Below are 14,166 nucleotides of genomic sequence, written 5' to 3'. Positions count from 1 at the left end.
GAGAGTTGTATTATTACCTCTCGGTTTTGATCATTTGATTAATTTCCGAGAGTTAATCATATATCTCTCGGATTTGATCAATTAAATTCCGAGAGATATGTCTACATCTCTCGGTTTTGTAAGGTGTACAATTTTAATTTAATTAGATAAAAACGAAAGTTAATTGTATAACTTTCGGTTTTGATGGTTATTTCCGAAAGTTATACAATTAACTTTCGGAATTACAATTTCAAAAATTGCTAAATTAATAGGTCTTTAACCTCCTAATGACTTTGAATGTCATTGTTTTAACCTTTTTGATATCCTTAAAACATTACAAAATCTATATGATCAAATTTTGTACACATTCATATGATCATCAAACACAAACATACATATACACTTCTTTTTATAATCAAACACAATCATAAAGATTTTAACATCAAACACAATCTTCATTTTCAAAATATAACACACACTTGATTATATTAGTTAAGAGTCTAGATTAGTAGGTTTAAAACAAAATAATTTAACAAATTAGGTACTGGTAAAACCGAAAGTTAATAGTATAACTGTCGGTTTTTATTGGTATTTGTGAAGGTTTTGAATAAACCTCTCGGTTTTGATCAATTAAATTCCGAGAGATATGTCTACATCTCTCGGTTTTGAAAAGTGTACAATTTAATTTAATTAGATAAAAACGAAAGTTAATTGTATAACTTTCGGTTTTGATGGTTATTTCCGAAAGTTATACAATTAACTTTCGGAATTACAATTTCAAAAATTGCTAAATTAATAGGTCTTTAACCTTCTAATGACTTTGAATGTCATTGTTTTAACTTATTTGATATCCTTAAAACATTACAAAATGTATATGATCAAATTTTGTACACATTCATATGATCATCAAACACAAACATACATATACACTTCTTTATATAATCAAACACAATCATAAAGATTTTAACATCAAACACAATCTTCATTTTCAAAATATAACACACACTTGATTATATTAGTTAAGGGTCTAGATTAGTAGGTTTAAAACAAAATAATTTAACAAATTAGGTACTGATAAAACCGAAAGTTAATAGTATAACTGTCGATTTTTATTGGTATTTGTGAAGGTTTATTTGAAAACCTTCGGTTTTACCCTTCCCCATACTTAGAAAAAAATCTGATTTTTTTAATGTGATGTAAAAACCGAAGGTTTATTTGAAAACCTTCGGTTTTTACCCTTCCCCAGACTTAGAAAAAAATCTGATTTTTTTAATGTAAGGACAAAACCGAAGGTTTATTTGAAAACCTTCGGTTTTTACCCTTCCCCATACTTAGAAAAAAATCTAATTTTTTTAATGTAAGGACAAAACCGAAGGTTTATTTGAAAACCTTCGGTTTTTACCCTTCCCCGTACTTAGAAAAAATCTGATTTTTTTAATGTAAGGACAAAACCGAAGATTTATTTGAAAACCTTCGGTTTTTACCCTTCCCCGTACTTAGAAAAAAATTTGATTTTTTTAATGTGATGTAAAAACCGAAGGTTTATTTGAAAACCTTCGGTTTTTACCCTTCCCCATACTTAGAAAAAAATCTGAATTTTTTAATGTAAGGACAAAACCGAAGGTTTATTTGAAAACCTTCGGTTTTTACCCTTCCCCATACTTAGAAAAAAATCTGATTTTTTTAATGTAAGGACAAAACCGAAGGTTTATTTGAAAACCTTCGGTTTTTACCCTTCCCCGTACTTAGAAAAAAATCTGATTTTTTTAATGTAAGGACAAAACCGAAGGTTTATTTGAAAACCTTTGGTTTTTACCTCAAGATTTAAAAAAAAATGGGTCAAAACCGAAGGTTTTCAAATAAACCTTCGGTTTTGGCGAGGCAGTTTTTTTTTTAAAAAAGGTGAAAAGTCAACAAAAAGATATATAATTATTTAAAACATATTAAACCAAACCAAACAAACAAAATAACAATAATTCATAAATATTAAAACATAACGCATAAAATTAAATATTAATTGTCATAAACCCATAATAAATCCATAATAAATCTAGAAATTAATTATTAGATGGGGTGGAAGGAGGGGGTGGTTGATTCAGTCGACTCCTCAACAAGACAAGTTCCTGTTCGAGATTCTCTAATCTCTGAGACATTTCGGCCCGGTCCGCTTTGATTTCACTGAGCAAACGACCTCTTTCGGCATCTCTTAATCGGATTTGTTCCATTTCCAGCGTCATCTTTCTGACTTATTCTTCACGTGCCGCAATTTCTGATTGTGTTATCAGATTCTGGTAACACGGATGTAGTTTCTCCGGTGTACGCCGAAGTCTCTTCCATGTCGAATCACCCATTTCCTAAATGCATTTCAGATATATGTATATATATATTAATCAAACAAAATAACGTAAACTAACATAAATCTAGATCTATAATATATATATATATATATATAAACTTAAGAAATCTAAATCTTACAATAAACAAAACAAAAAAAAAACAAATCAAACAAATTACCTGAAGAGAGGAGAAGAACCCGCGGCTTGGAGGAGGCAGGCGGCGGCGGCGGCGGAAGAGAGAGAAAGGAGAGATGAGCGGAATGAAAAAGAGAAGGGTTAGGGTTTGTATTTATAGAGGTTAAGGCCGAAGGTTTTCATAAAACTCTCGTTTTTGACTAATATCAAAACCGAGGGTTTTTTTAAAAAACCTTCGGAAAAAACAATTTCAAAAATTTGAATTTTTTTTTAATGAGAAAAACCGAAGGTTCTTTGTAAAACTTTCGGAAATGAAATTTTCAAAAAAGGCAAACCCGAAGGGTCTTTGAATAACCTTCGCAATTAAAAAACCAAGGGATTTCAAAACCGAAGGTTTTTCCCAAAACCTTCGCAAATAACCCACATCCAACACTTAGAATTTTTTTGGGTTTTTTGGGAAGGTAAAAACCGAAAGTTCTTTGTAAAACTTTCGGTAATAATAAATAAACCCGAAGGTTTTACACCCCTCTCGGAATCTATTTTTAATAGCGAAAGATTTGTTCCTCTCGGGAGTATTTAGGACAGGTTTACAAAACCTTCGGGGAAAAACCGTCGGTAAAGACCCTTTTTTTACCAGTGAATGACGAGGACATGATGATGATGATGATGATTACTTGCTTGCTAGCTAGTTAATTAGTTATCTATCTGTTTGCATTATTAATCCTTAATTTGATACTTAACTATGTGCTTGTTTTATAATTTGTATGACATGATTTCATTAAAGATATGTTTAATTAATTAGTTACTGCAGGTAGGTAGACATTTATAGATATGTGTATATTATTAATTTCTTCTTTCTTGTTGTTCTATGAAATTAGTCACTGTTAATTAGAAAATAGATCACTGTTATATATAAGCTCCAGATCAGTAGAATATATGGTCAAGCATTGGAATTAGAAGATGGATAATGTGCTTCAAGCTAGCTGGAGAATGAAAGATCAGGGGACGATCATTGATTCATGGAGACTATACCATTGGAGATACTCACGTTGTAGGTCTTATATTTGCATCTTTTATTATTATTTCTCATTACAAATAACTCCAAACGAGATCAATTCAATAATCTGAATCTGATAGAGAAAATCAATCAAGTTGTTCATAAAGTTATTTAAGGATCTGTATGTAGGCCTTGCGGCACAAGAAACTCAAGAACAATGGTCATATATCAGTCTCATTTACTAATTATCTAATCTATCTACTGACAACTATGAATCAAATCAGACATCTAAACTAAAGAATCAAACTCGTTAGAATTTCATTTCCGTCATCGCGGAAAATTTGTTTTCTCAAGACCTACATGAGTAGTGATCCTCCACTAGTCACGTAAGTGGCACGAAGATGTTTTTGGAATGACAAAGAACACGAAGGAAAACAAAGTGCATCGAGATCGAGATCCTGGCTGAGAAAGATCCTCGTCGGCCAAACCGGACGAGGTTGTTTGGTGAAATCTTAATGTGGTGAAAATATTATTTGTAATAGAAATAAAAAATTTCAACCATTTTTAGGAAATATTTGAAAAATTCTTTAACTTTTTTATATTATAATTTAAGTTTTACAACTTTAAAAATTATAAAAAAAAAAAATTCAGCATATTTCTAAAAATAATTTTGACCATCACAAAAACATTCAAAATTTACATTTGGATAAATATTAACTTGACAGTTTCATAAATAGAGTTTCATAACTCTAAAAATTCCAAGGAAAATTCATGCGTACTTCTAAAATTATTCTCCACATTTGTATGCAAATAAATTTCTCATCAAGAAAACTTGAATTTTTCATTTCTCGTTGTGTTCTCCTTCTTGATAGTGAAGCATTCCCAATTTGTTTATTTTAACATTTTCTAATACTAACGGACTCTTAGACTTGCTTAAAATCAAATTTGGGTATTCTTTATTTAGCTTAATGCATTCGAATTGGTTTCGGTGGAAGGCTTTGGAATAGTCTTAGGAACAAATCCAAATCAAGAAAATAATCAATTGTACCATATTAAAGATTGAACGAATTGAAATGTAGAAATTTCAATTTGAATTCGTAAATTGGATACAGCAAGCTGGAGAACACTTTTCATCTTCTTATGAAACTTCTTAACTTCTTGATAATCCAGAAAAAATCTTTAGAGCTTTACACAATATTTCAAAAAATTCAAAAGCTTGAGAAAATTTTCATGGCATATTTTGTGGGAGTTAGATTTGAGGCTTGTGATTGATCTCTTCTCTACTTCGTCTTGGTTTTAAAACCAAACCCGTATGGTTTGGTTAAGTTTTGATAAATAAAAAACATTTATTTCTTAAAAGCTATCGGATTTGAGTTTTGAAATTGATGAAGAGGTTAAACTAGTTGGTTTTAATTGATTTCTTTCGAATTTATTGAGTCCAAGAAGCTTTCTACAAGCTCGGAATTTGAATTGGAACTCTTATTAAACATAAAAATCAACTTTTCCAATTGAAGATTTCATTTTTCGGGATCTGACGAGACCTCTACGTAAAGAGTGATGATCATAAACTATGCTAATCCTATTCTACATAATGAGGAGAAACTCCTTATATGACCGAGTTGGAGTTTGAGGACTCCAAAAGAAAAGGAAGCCAGCTTACCTTCTGACCGTGTGACTCCCTCACGAATGAAGACTTCAGCGTCGCATAGCCTTCAATCTAACTGTGGCATCCCGTCTACCTCGCAACCGAAGACGCCCTGTGCGCTGCTGCCCGACCGAGAATGAAGTCGTAGTGGATTTGCATATATTTTTTGTTTTTACGTATTAAAAATATCTTTGATTAAAAAAAAATCATGTATATTAAGAATAATGCATATTAATTATATATAATTGTAAATATTGTATAATTTTATAAACTATTTAATATAATAGATTTCTCTCTTTTTTAAAATGAAAAAAGTGAAAAAATATGTTATAACTAAAATAAAATTAGTACTTTCAAATTTTGTTGTAAAGGACACTACAAAATTCATAGGCAAAAAAGGTAATTTTTAAATGGATTATGTAAATATGTGTGATATTATTTTATCTATAATATAAGTTTATGAAAGTATCACAATTTTAATATGACAACATACTAAAAGAAAATAGCTTGTCAATGTGGAGGCATTGATTTATGGGGTTAATAATCTATTTTAATAACACTGATTAAACCAACATTTGCCATAAGATATTTCGAGAATTTAGTTCAAAATTTTCATAGATAATTACTGTTGATCTCAAATTTAGGGTTGAACATATATATCTTGGGTTGACCTAAACACAAACTTAAAATATTATTTTTGGTAATTAATTTGGCTTGGATTAAGTATGAGTTGGGTTTGGGTTACTCAAATTAATTTAATTTAATTTAATTCTCTTTTATCAATCCAACATAAAGTAACAATCTTTCAACTCAAATATATTCTCTTAATTTTTATTAAATTGATCTCTAATATAGTCAAACGAAAAATAATTACAAATTTTAAAACTCATTAATAATATATTTATTAATTATAGTCTAGTCATACAGAATTAACATATCATTATTATTCTAAACTTTATTTAGTATGAATGATTTAAATATTTTTTAATTAATCCATATTTATCTCACATATTATTTCTTTAACTAATTTAGTAAATAAAATATCAAAATAATTTCAAAAAAAATCAAAATTATATTAAGCTGATCAAAAAACGTATAATAATGTCAAAGATATATTAGACGGAGCAAAAAACAAATTAAACGGACTAAAAATGGTAATGTGTCACAAGTGTGTTAAATGGGCCAAAACGTGTTAAACATGTTAAAAACATGTTAAACGTGTTAAAATGTGTTAAACGTGCCAAAAATGTGTTAAACATGCCAAAACGTGTTAAATGTGTCATAAATTTGTCAAAAACATGTTAAACGTGTCAAAAACATGTTAATTTTACTCTGTCTAGCTAATGAAGTTATTACTAAGGTATTAGATGAAGATATTGCAATCGGTCTTTGGTCGAAGTTAGAGTCTTTGTACATAACAAAGTTACTAACTAACAAGTTGTTATTAAAGCAGCGTATATTCAGTCTTTGTATTCATGAAGGTAAGTCTCTTCGAGAACATCTTGATAAGTTAAACACTATATTACTTGAATTGAGAAATATAGATGTTAAGATCAAATATGAAGATGGTACATTAATTCTATTGGTATCTTTACCCAACTTTTTGAAAATTGTGTTCAATCGTTCGTTATGAGTAAAGACACTATGACTCTAGAGGAAGTTCAGTCAGCACTTCATACTAGAGAACTGTGCCATAAGGCGAGCGATGAAATTATAGATACTCAAGCATTTGGGATTGATTGTCAACACAGTCAACTAGAAAGGGTTCAGAAAGAATAAGGATAGAAAATACAAATCTAATGGCACTATGCTAAAGACATCTGTAATTACTGTAAAGAACCTAATAATTGGAAGAACAATTGTCCTAAGAAAAAGGATAAACATTGCACGGCTACTATAGCACATAAAGACAAAGACACCGACTTTGAGGAGGACATTGCCCTTGTAGATAACGCTTCTCTACACCCTATTATATGTTGGGTGTTAGATTCAGGGTGTTCATATCATATGATTCCGAACAAAGAATGGTTCGATACATATGAATATTATGATGGTGGAAACGTTGTCATGGAAAACGATACCATATGTAAAATTGTGGGTATTGGGACTATCAAGATTCAGATTAATTATGGTAAAATAAGAACTCTAACTAGCATTCGGCATGTTCCTCAACAAGGTAAGACGTTGATAGGTTTCTCTACGGTTGCATCCAAATCTGTGAATTGGCACCCTAATATAATCAAGTTGTGGCATATACAAATTAGACATATAGGTGAGAGGGGATGCAAATTCTGTCCAAACGGGATCTTCTATTTGGCTACAAGGTTACCAACTTTGAGTTGTTTGAACACTGCATTTTCGGGAAAAAGCATCGTAGTAATTTCGGTAAGGGAGTTCACAAAACTAAGGGCACACTAGATTATATCTACTATGATTGTTGTGGTCCTGCTCGAGTTAAACATGTAGGAGGTTATAACTATTTTGTAACATTTATAGATGATGACTCAATGATGACCTAGTTGTGTCTTCTCAGACATAAAAGCGAGGTATTTAAGTCCTTCAAACATTGGAGGGAACTGGTGGAGAATCAAACTGGAAAGAAGGTTAAGAGATTGTGAACAAATAATGGACATGAATTTTGTTCATTTAAGTTTGATGAGTTCTGCATGGATATGGGGATTGATATAGACATCACACTATTCGAGGTACACCGCAACAGAATGGTGTAGAAGAAAATTTGAATCAAACACTACTAGAGAGAGTTAAAAGTATGATCTCTAATGATGGATTGGCTAGGAATTACTGGATCAAGGTTGTCTTAACGACTTGCAATCTGATAAAAACGTGCACCACATAGTGGGATTGATTGTAGAATCCCTTATAAGGTATGGTCTGATAACGTCATTGATTATTCTCACTTGAAGGTTTTTGGGTGCACAACTTTTTTTTTTGAGAACGGGGTGCACAACTTACTATTCATGTTAATGAAGGAATGCTGAAACCAAGGGCAAAACAGGGTATCTTCATGAGCTATGGAGATGGAGTCAAAGGATATAGAATATGGTCATCTTCTGAAGGTAGAGTAATTTTCAGTAGGGATATCAGATTTAATGAGATATTTATATTTAACTCCTCTATCAAGCCATCAATTGCTGATAAAAATGTTAGTGCCAAGAAATAGGTGGAGCTTCAGGTGGCTTTAGTTCAAGAGACAACTAACATGATACGCGATACTAATAAACTATCTGAGGAAGTTTATCAATTTGGAGTACTTGAAAGTCAATCTAACATTGCTTCAAGATCTAAAAGGCAAATTAAATCTCCTAAAAGGTTAATTCATTCAATCGAGGGAAGAAAGACCTCAATTGATCCTGGAAGTATGACAATCGGTCTATCTGTGAATGTGTTAGGGTCTAAAGAGCATCCCTCTTTGTTTGTTATCGGGTTTCTTTCATTTGAGGATCGTCTTATTCTGATACCAAGAATGTTACAATTTGTTTTATAAGGTGTGTTTATGGGTTCTTGATTTCAAGAATCAAGTTCTTGATCTCTAGGACCGGTGGAAATTCTATAATCAAAAGGCAGTGGAAGGTTTTTAATAGAGAATTTGGGATGAAGGGATAGAAGAACCAAGGGTGAGAAGAGAAATACTATTGGTCTATACGAAACAGTCCATAATAAATAATCAAAACATAATAGACAAATGGGAGGTGAAGTTCATATCTTCATTATTTCATTCATGGGTCTTTGGGGAAGAAAGATCAGCCTTATATAGGTGATGTCTTGCCCCAGAATATTCGGTTACAACTACTTAGAAAATAACAATTTTCGGTTTATAAAATAGAAAGGGAAAGCAAAACAAAATATTAAAACAACAAACAAAAATATGGCCCATGTGCACAATAGGACCGAGAAAGGGTGTTTAAATTATTTTAGGACCGAGACCTTAATTTGTAGACTCTAACAGAATGATACTGAAGAAATGGCAAGTTATACACTTCAAGTAGCTGAAGATGTCATACATAATGAACCATCTTCTTATAGTGAATTTGTTAATGGTGGTGATTATGCGCAATGGATTTCTTCCATGTGTGAGGAAATGGAATCACTTCACAAGAATAATATATGGGAGCTAGTTACTTTACCTAATGGTAAAAGGGAGAAGAGTCATTAGGTGCAAATGAATTTTCAAAAGAAAAGATGGAATATCTAGTGCTGAAGGAACCAGATATAAAGCACGATTAGTTATAACGGGTTAAATTAAAAGGAAGGCATGGACTACAATGAGATATTCTCACTTGTAGTCCAACACACTTCTATTAAGGTACTACTAGCTATAGTAGCACATCAGGATCTAGAACTCGACAATTAGATGTGAAGACGGCTTTCTTACATGGTGAGATTGAGGAGGATATATTGGTGAGTCAGCCTAAAGGGTTTCTTGTCCCTGGTAAGGAACATATGTTTGTAGTCTGAAGAAGTCTTTGTATGGACTTAAATAGTCTCCTCGACAATGGTATAAACGGTTTGACAATTTCATGATTGAACATGGTTATAATAGGAGTGCATATGATTGTTGTGTCTATCACAACAAAATCGGTGATGGTTCTTTGATATATTTACTCTTGTATGTAGACGACATGTTAATTACAGCCAAGAAAATGTCAAAGATCAAAAGCTTAAAGACCTTCTCAGTTCCGAGTTTGATATAAAAGATTTAGGTGGAGCACTGTTGGGTCAAATTATTTTAACTAAGTGTTGAAATAATTTAACCACTAAGATTTTAATGATGAAATAACTTATGAGTTTTGATACAGGTGTATTGAAACAATATTTCATAAGACTTGGATCTAATGAGGGTCATTAGACCGATTTTTGGCATTCAATACATAGAATTAGACGTACAGTCTAACTCATCGGAGTTAGACGTGTAGTCTAATGAATGCACAGAATTAGACGTACAGTCTAACTCATCGGAGTTAGACGTGTAGTCTAATGAATGTAAATAATTAGACGTAAGTCTAATGAATACGGAATTAGACGTACAGTCTAACTCACCGGAGTTAGACGTGTAGTCTAATAGACTTGTAATTAGACGGGTAGTCTATTTGATATTCGGAATTAGACGTACAGTCTAACTCATCGGAGTTAGACGTGTAGTCTAATATATTTGCAATTAGACGGGTAGTCTAATTTATGCGGAATTGGACGTGCAGTCTAACTCTGTGGAGTTAGACATGTAGTCTAATAGAAAGTGAAAGTTAGACGTGCGTCTAACTCCTTCAGACAATTCTAAGGTAGAACCGGAATTAGACGTGCAGTCTAATGGTTATTGGATAATTAAACGCGAGTCTAATTCTATTAGACCAGACGGTCTAATAGACGTTTTCTATTAGAGGGAGATGTTCTATTTCATTAGACTGATTTTCACAATCTGTCTAACTGAAATACGTCTAATGCTCAGTTTAAGTAGTACGCTTGAATCTAGCATTTCACCTACCCACGTGCTATAGTTGTACCCTACTCCTGCTCCACTTTCTAGTGAAGATTAGTACAACAGCTATATGCATTCAATCAAGGAATGCCACGTAAGAGAATTTTTCTCACATTACTTGTTTTGCAGGTACATCCCTGATGGAATATTCGGCGCACTACCAGTGATGTACGGCCACGATCTTTGTGCTCAGAACCTGCTGTGTACAATGGAGGCTTTCCAATGGAAAAGTGTCACGTATCATTCTAAAGATTCGACCGTTAGCTCCTGCTCGGTATTTAACAAATCTCAAGGACAACGGACAACAAGCCTAGCTTTTGCCTTACGAATTTTGTCGAACGAACAAGCTATCTGATTTTGCAGAGAGAGAAACTACTCAATCATCTTGCTTACTGAACTCATACTGTGAAGCTTCTTTTTGATTGTACTGTGTGTGAATTAAGAGAGATCTATAATCAAAACACCTTTAGCTGAGTGATATTCTTCATCTTGTAATTGAATAGAAAGTGTTCTATTCAATAGTGAGCTAAGTGTGTGTGTAAACTGTATTTGATTCAAATCATATTATAGTGAATCCTTCCGGTGGTTGGAAGAAGGGGTGACGTAGGAGAGTTTCTCCAAACATCCATAAACAATCTATTGTATTCTTCATTTCTGTCATCTTTTCATATTTCATCTTGTGCTTCAAACCCAAGTAAACAATTCCTCCTTGAATCTGTTTCAAGTGTTTACACAAGTTTGCGTAGAATAGAAAGCGAATTAAATCTCTAACAGGATTTCTTTCAAACCGTTTTTCATAAGCCTTCATCCTTAGTCAGACCCCCGTCTTTATCGATCAAGCTGATCCTATCAAGCACGAAAAATTATGGGCATGGAAATAGTAAGAGATTAAGTTCAAAAGAAGCTATTCCTTTCGCAGAAGAGTTATATTTTGAAAATATTGTCTCGTTTTGGGATGAGTACAGTAATGGCTCTAAATACTCTTGCAAATGTTACTACTCATTTGTCTGCGTTCGCACCCCAGTCTGAAGTTGAAAAATTACACATGTCTCATGTACCGTATGCTAGTGCGGTGGGAATTTTAATGTATGTCATGGTCTACACTAGACCTGATGTTATTTATTCAGTTAGTGTTATTAGCATGTTTATGTCTCAACCTAGTAAGGAACACTAGCAAGCGGTAAAGCAAATATTTCGCTATCTGAGAGGCACATCAAATGTTGGTCTCATTTATGGGAGTAACAACTAGTGTCTCGTAACTGGTTATTCAGAATCAGATTATGCTACAGATATCGATGGTAGAAGATTAATTACTGGTTATGTTTACACCCTTTGAAACTCTATGGTTAGTTGGAAGGCAACATTATAGTCGATTGTGACGTTGTCCACTACCGAGGCTGAGTATATTGCACTAACGGAAGCAAACATAGAGGGTATATGGTTGAAAGGATTAATTAGTGACATTGGTATCCATCACGATCAGGCAATTGTTTTTTGTGATAGCTTAAGTGATATTTGTTTGGTCAAGGATCAAATGCATCATGATAGAACTAAACATATTGATGTCCGTTATCATTTTCTTCGTACTTAGAGGAGAATCAAGTTGAAGAAGATCAACACTCATCATAATCATGATGACATGATCACGAAATCAGTCCCACTTAAGAAATTCACTCATTGTTTGGACTTGCTAAATGTTAACAGTGGGAAGTATCCTAATAAGGCTCATCTTGTTGGGTGATATTAAAGAAATGTGAAGATTTGTAACGATTTGTCTTTAGTACAGGAATTAATATCAACCATTAATTGTTTGTGGTTTATATTAATTTATATTACATCACCATTATTCTATGGTTATGCTTCTTTAAGTTAGGTATTTACGTTTTTCTGTAATTGACATATTAATAGTTGTAGTCATTTTTGTTTGTAGCATGTTTTCCATTTTTGATAATTGAATTTTCTCTCTTCATCTGTCATTGATCATAATTTTCTTTCATTTCGCACAACAGGCCAAATGGTTAAGTGTAGACCAAGTTGCCAATTTTTTAAGTTAGGCTTTTTCTGATTTCTATTTTCTGTCAATCTGGATCAACCGAGACTTTAAATGCCCATAACTTTTAACTCAGACCACCATTGAGCCTGAGCCAGTATGCGTTAGAAAGGTGAGCTTGTTAGCTTCTACTTTGGTTTTGTAAGAAATATTCAAGACTTGTCGTAGGTCCATGCAATTCTTTATGGAACGTTGGGGTCTCGAAGTGGACAACTTATCTTACTGGCGATCTCACGTGGGCTGTATCTCAAACCATGAGCGCTACTTGGCATCAAATGAAAACTAACTCAAAGGCCTTTCCAATAGTATCTTGTTTGCTCAAAATGATTGAGCCAAACAAAATATATGAATTTTAAAAGTGATTCCATGCTCCATTTCGCACTTGGAACGAAGTGGGTGAGCTTGCATTGGGTTGTCGAGCTAAATTGACTACCTTAGTCATTGAATAGAGGCACGGGACCGGTGTCATTCGAATTAGCTACTTCTAACCATAGGGTGTAATCCAAAACTAAGCAACATAGCATTGGTTATGAATTAAACACTAAGGACATGTCTGGTTTGATCATGTCTTGGTCGCATCATCTTTAGAACGTCGACGTTACTCTAGATACAAGCAAATGTTGTAGAGGACTCTTCGAGCTTTCTAAAACATTCAAGAACAACTAATTTCGTTGAGTATAGCGACCTAGATTATACTTTGAAGTTGAAGGTACCTCTAGAATTTCTTCAGCATAAAATGATTCAAAATCCATGATTTTGAACTATTTTTTCAAATGAACCGCGGTTGGCGACAGTATGACGTCCACACGCACGTTTTTAAATTTTTTTGGGCGCAAAGCCTGGAGCGTTGACCTCCGTTAACTCGCTCCCGACTCGCCTAATTCGACTTGGTTTTGACAATTTTGCCCTTTTGAAGGTCTCTTGCACAAAATTGTCAACAACAATATTATACTCAAAATTCAAGATTTTTCGAACCGGTCAATATGAACGTTTCAGGTTCCCGAATTTCAATTCTTTTTGAATAATGGTGTTTGAACACACAAATGGGCTCCGAGCTGGTTGTTCAGCACATTTTGTTCAACAACAATATTATACTCAAAGTTTATTATTTTCAAGACGGTCATTCTAAACGTATGAAAACATATGAAGCCCAAGTATTTTTTAAATTGGCATTTGGATCGAGGGTCACTCCAAGCCAATTTCAAAAAAGTGATTTTTTTAATTTTGCTCTCCTGGTTCAGTAATCAAGTATGAACATCATACTAAATCGGGTAGACTCATTTTAATTTTGAGGTATAAAAATCGAATATCTATAATTATGTAATTTTAATAGTTAATTATTAAATAAAGTTGAAGTCATGGTTGTGAAGGTTTTTATAGATCTACATTCACAAAATAAATAAATAAAAACTAAATAAATAAATAAAAACTTTTTTAAGTGGTATTTCTTGTTAAAATTATTGATAGAATGTTAAAAACAACTACTTTTACTAAACTGTTTACTTGTATAGTTATTAGTAATATAGGCTA

Source organism: Impatiens glandulifera, chromosome 1 (genome assembly GCF_907164915.1).
Source record: "Impatiens glandulifera chromosome 1, dImpGla2.1, whole genome shotgun sequence".
Taxonomy (NCBI): domain Eukaryota; kingdom Viridiplantae; phylum Streptophyta; class Magnoliopsida; order Ericales; family Balsaminaceae; genus Impatiens; species Impatiens glandulifera.
Note: the sequence above shows the minus strand (reverse complement) of the source record.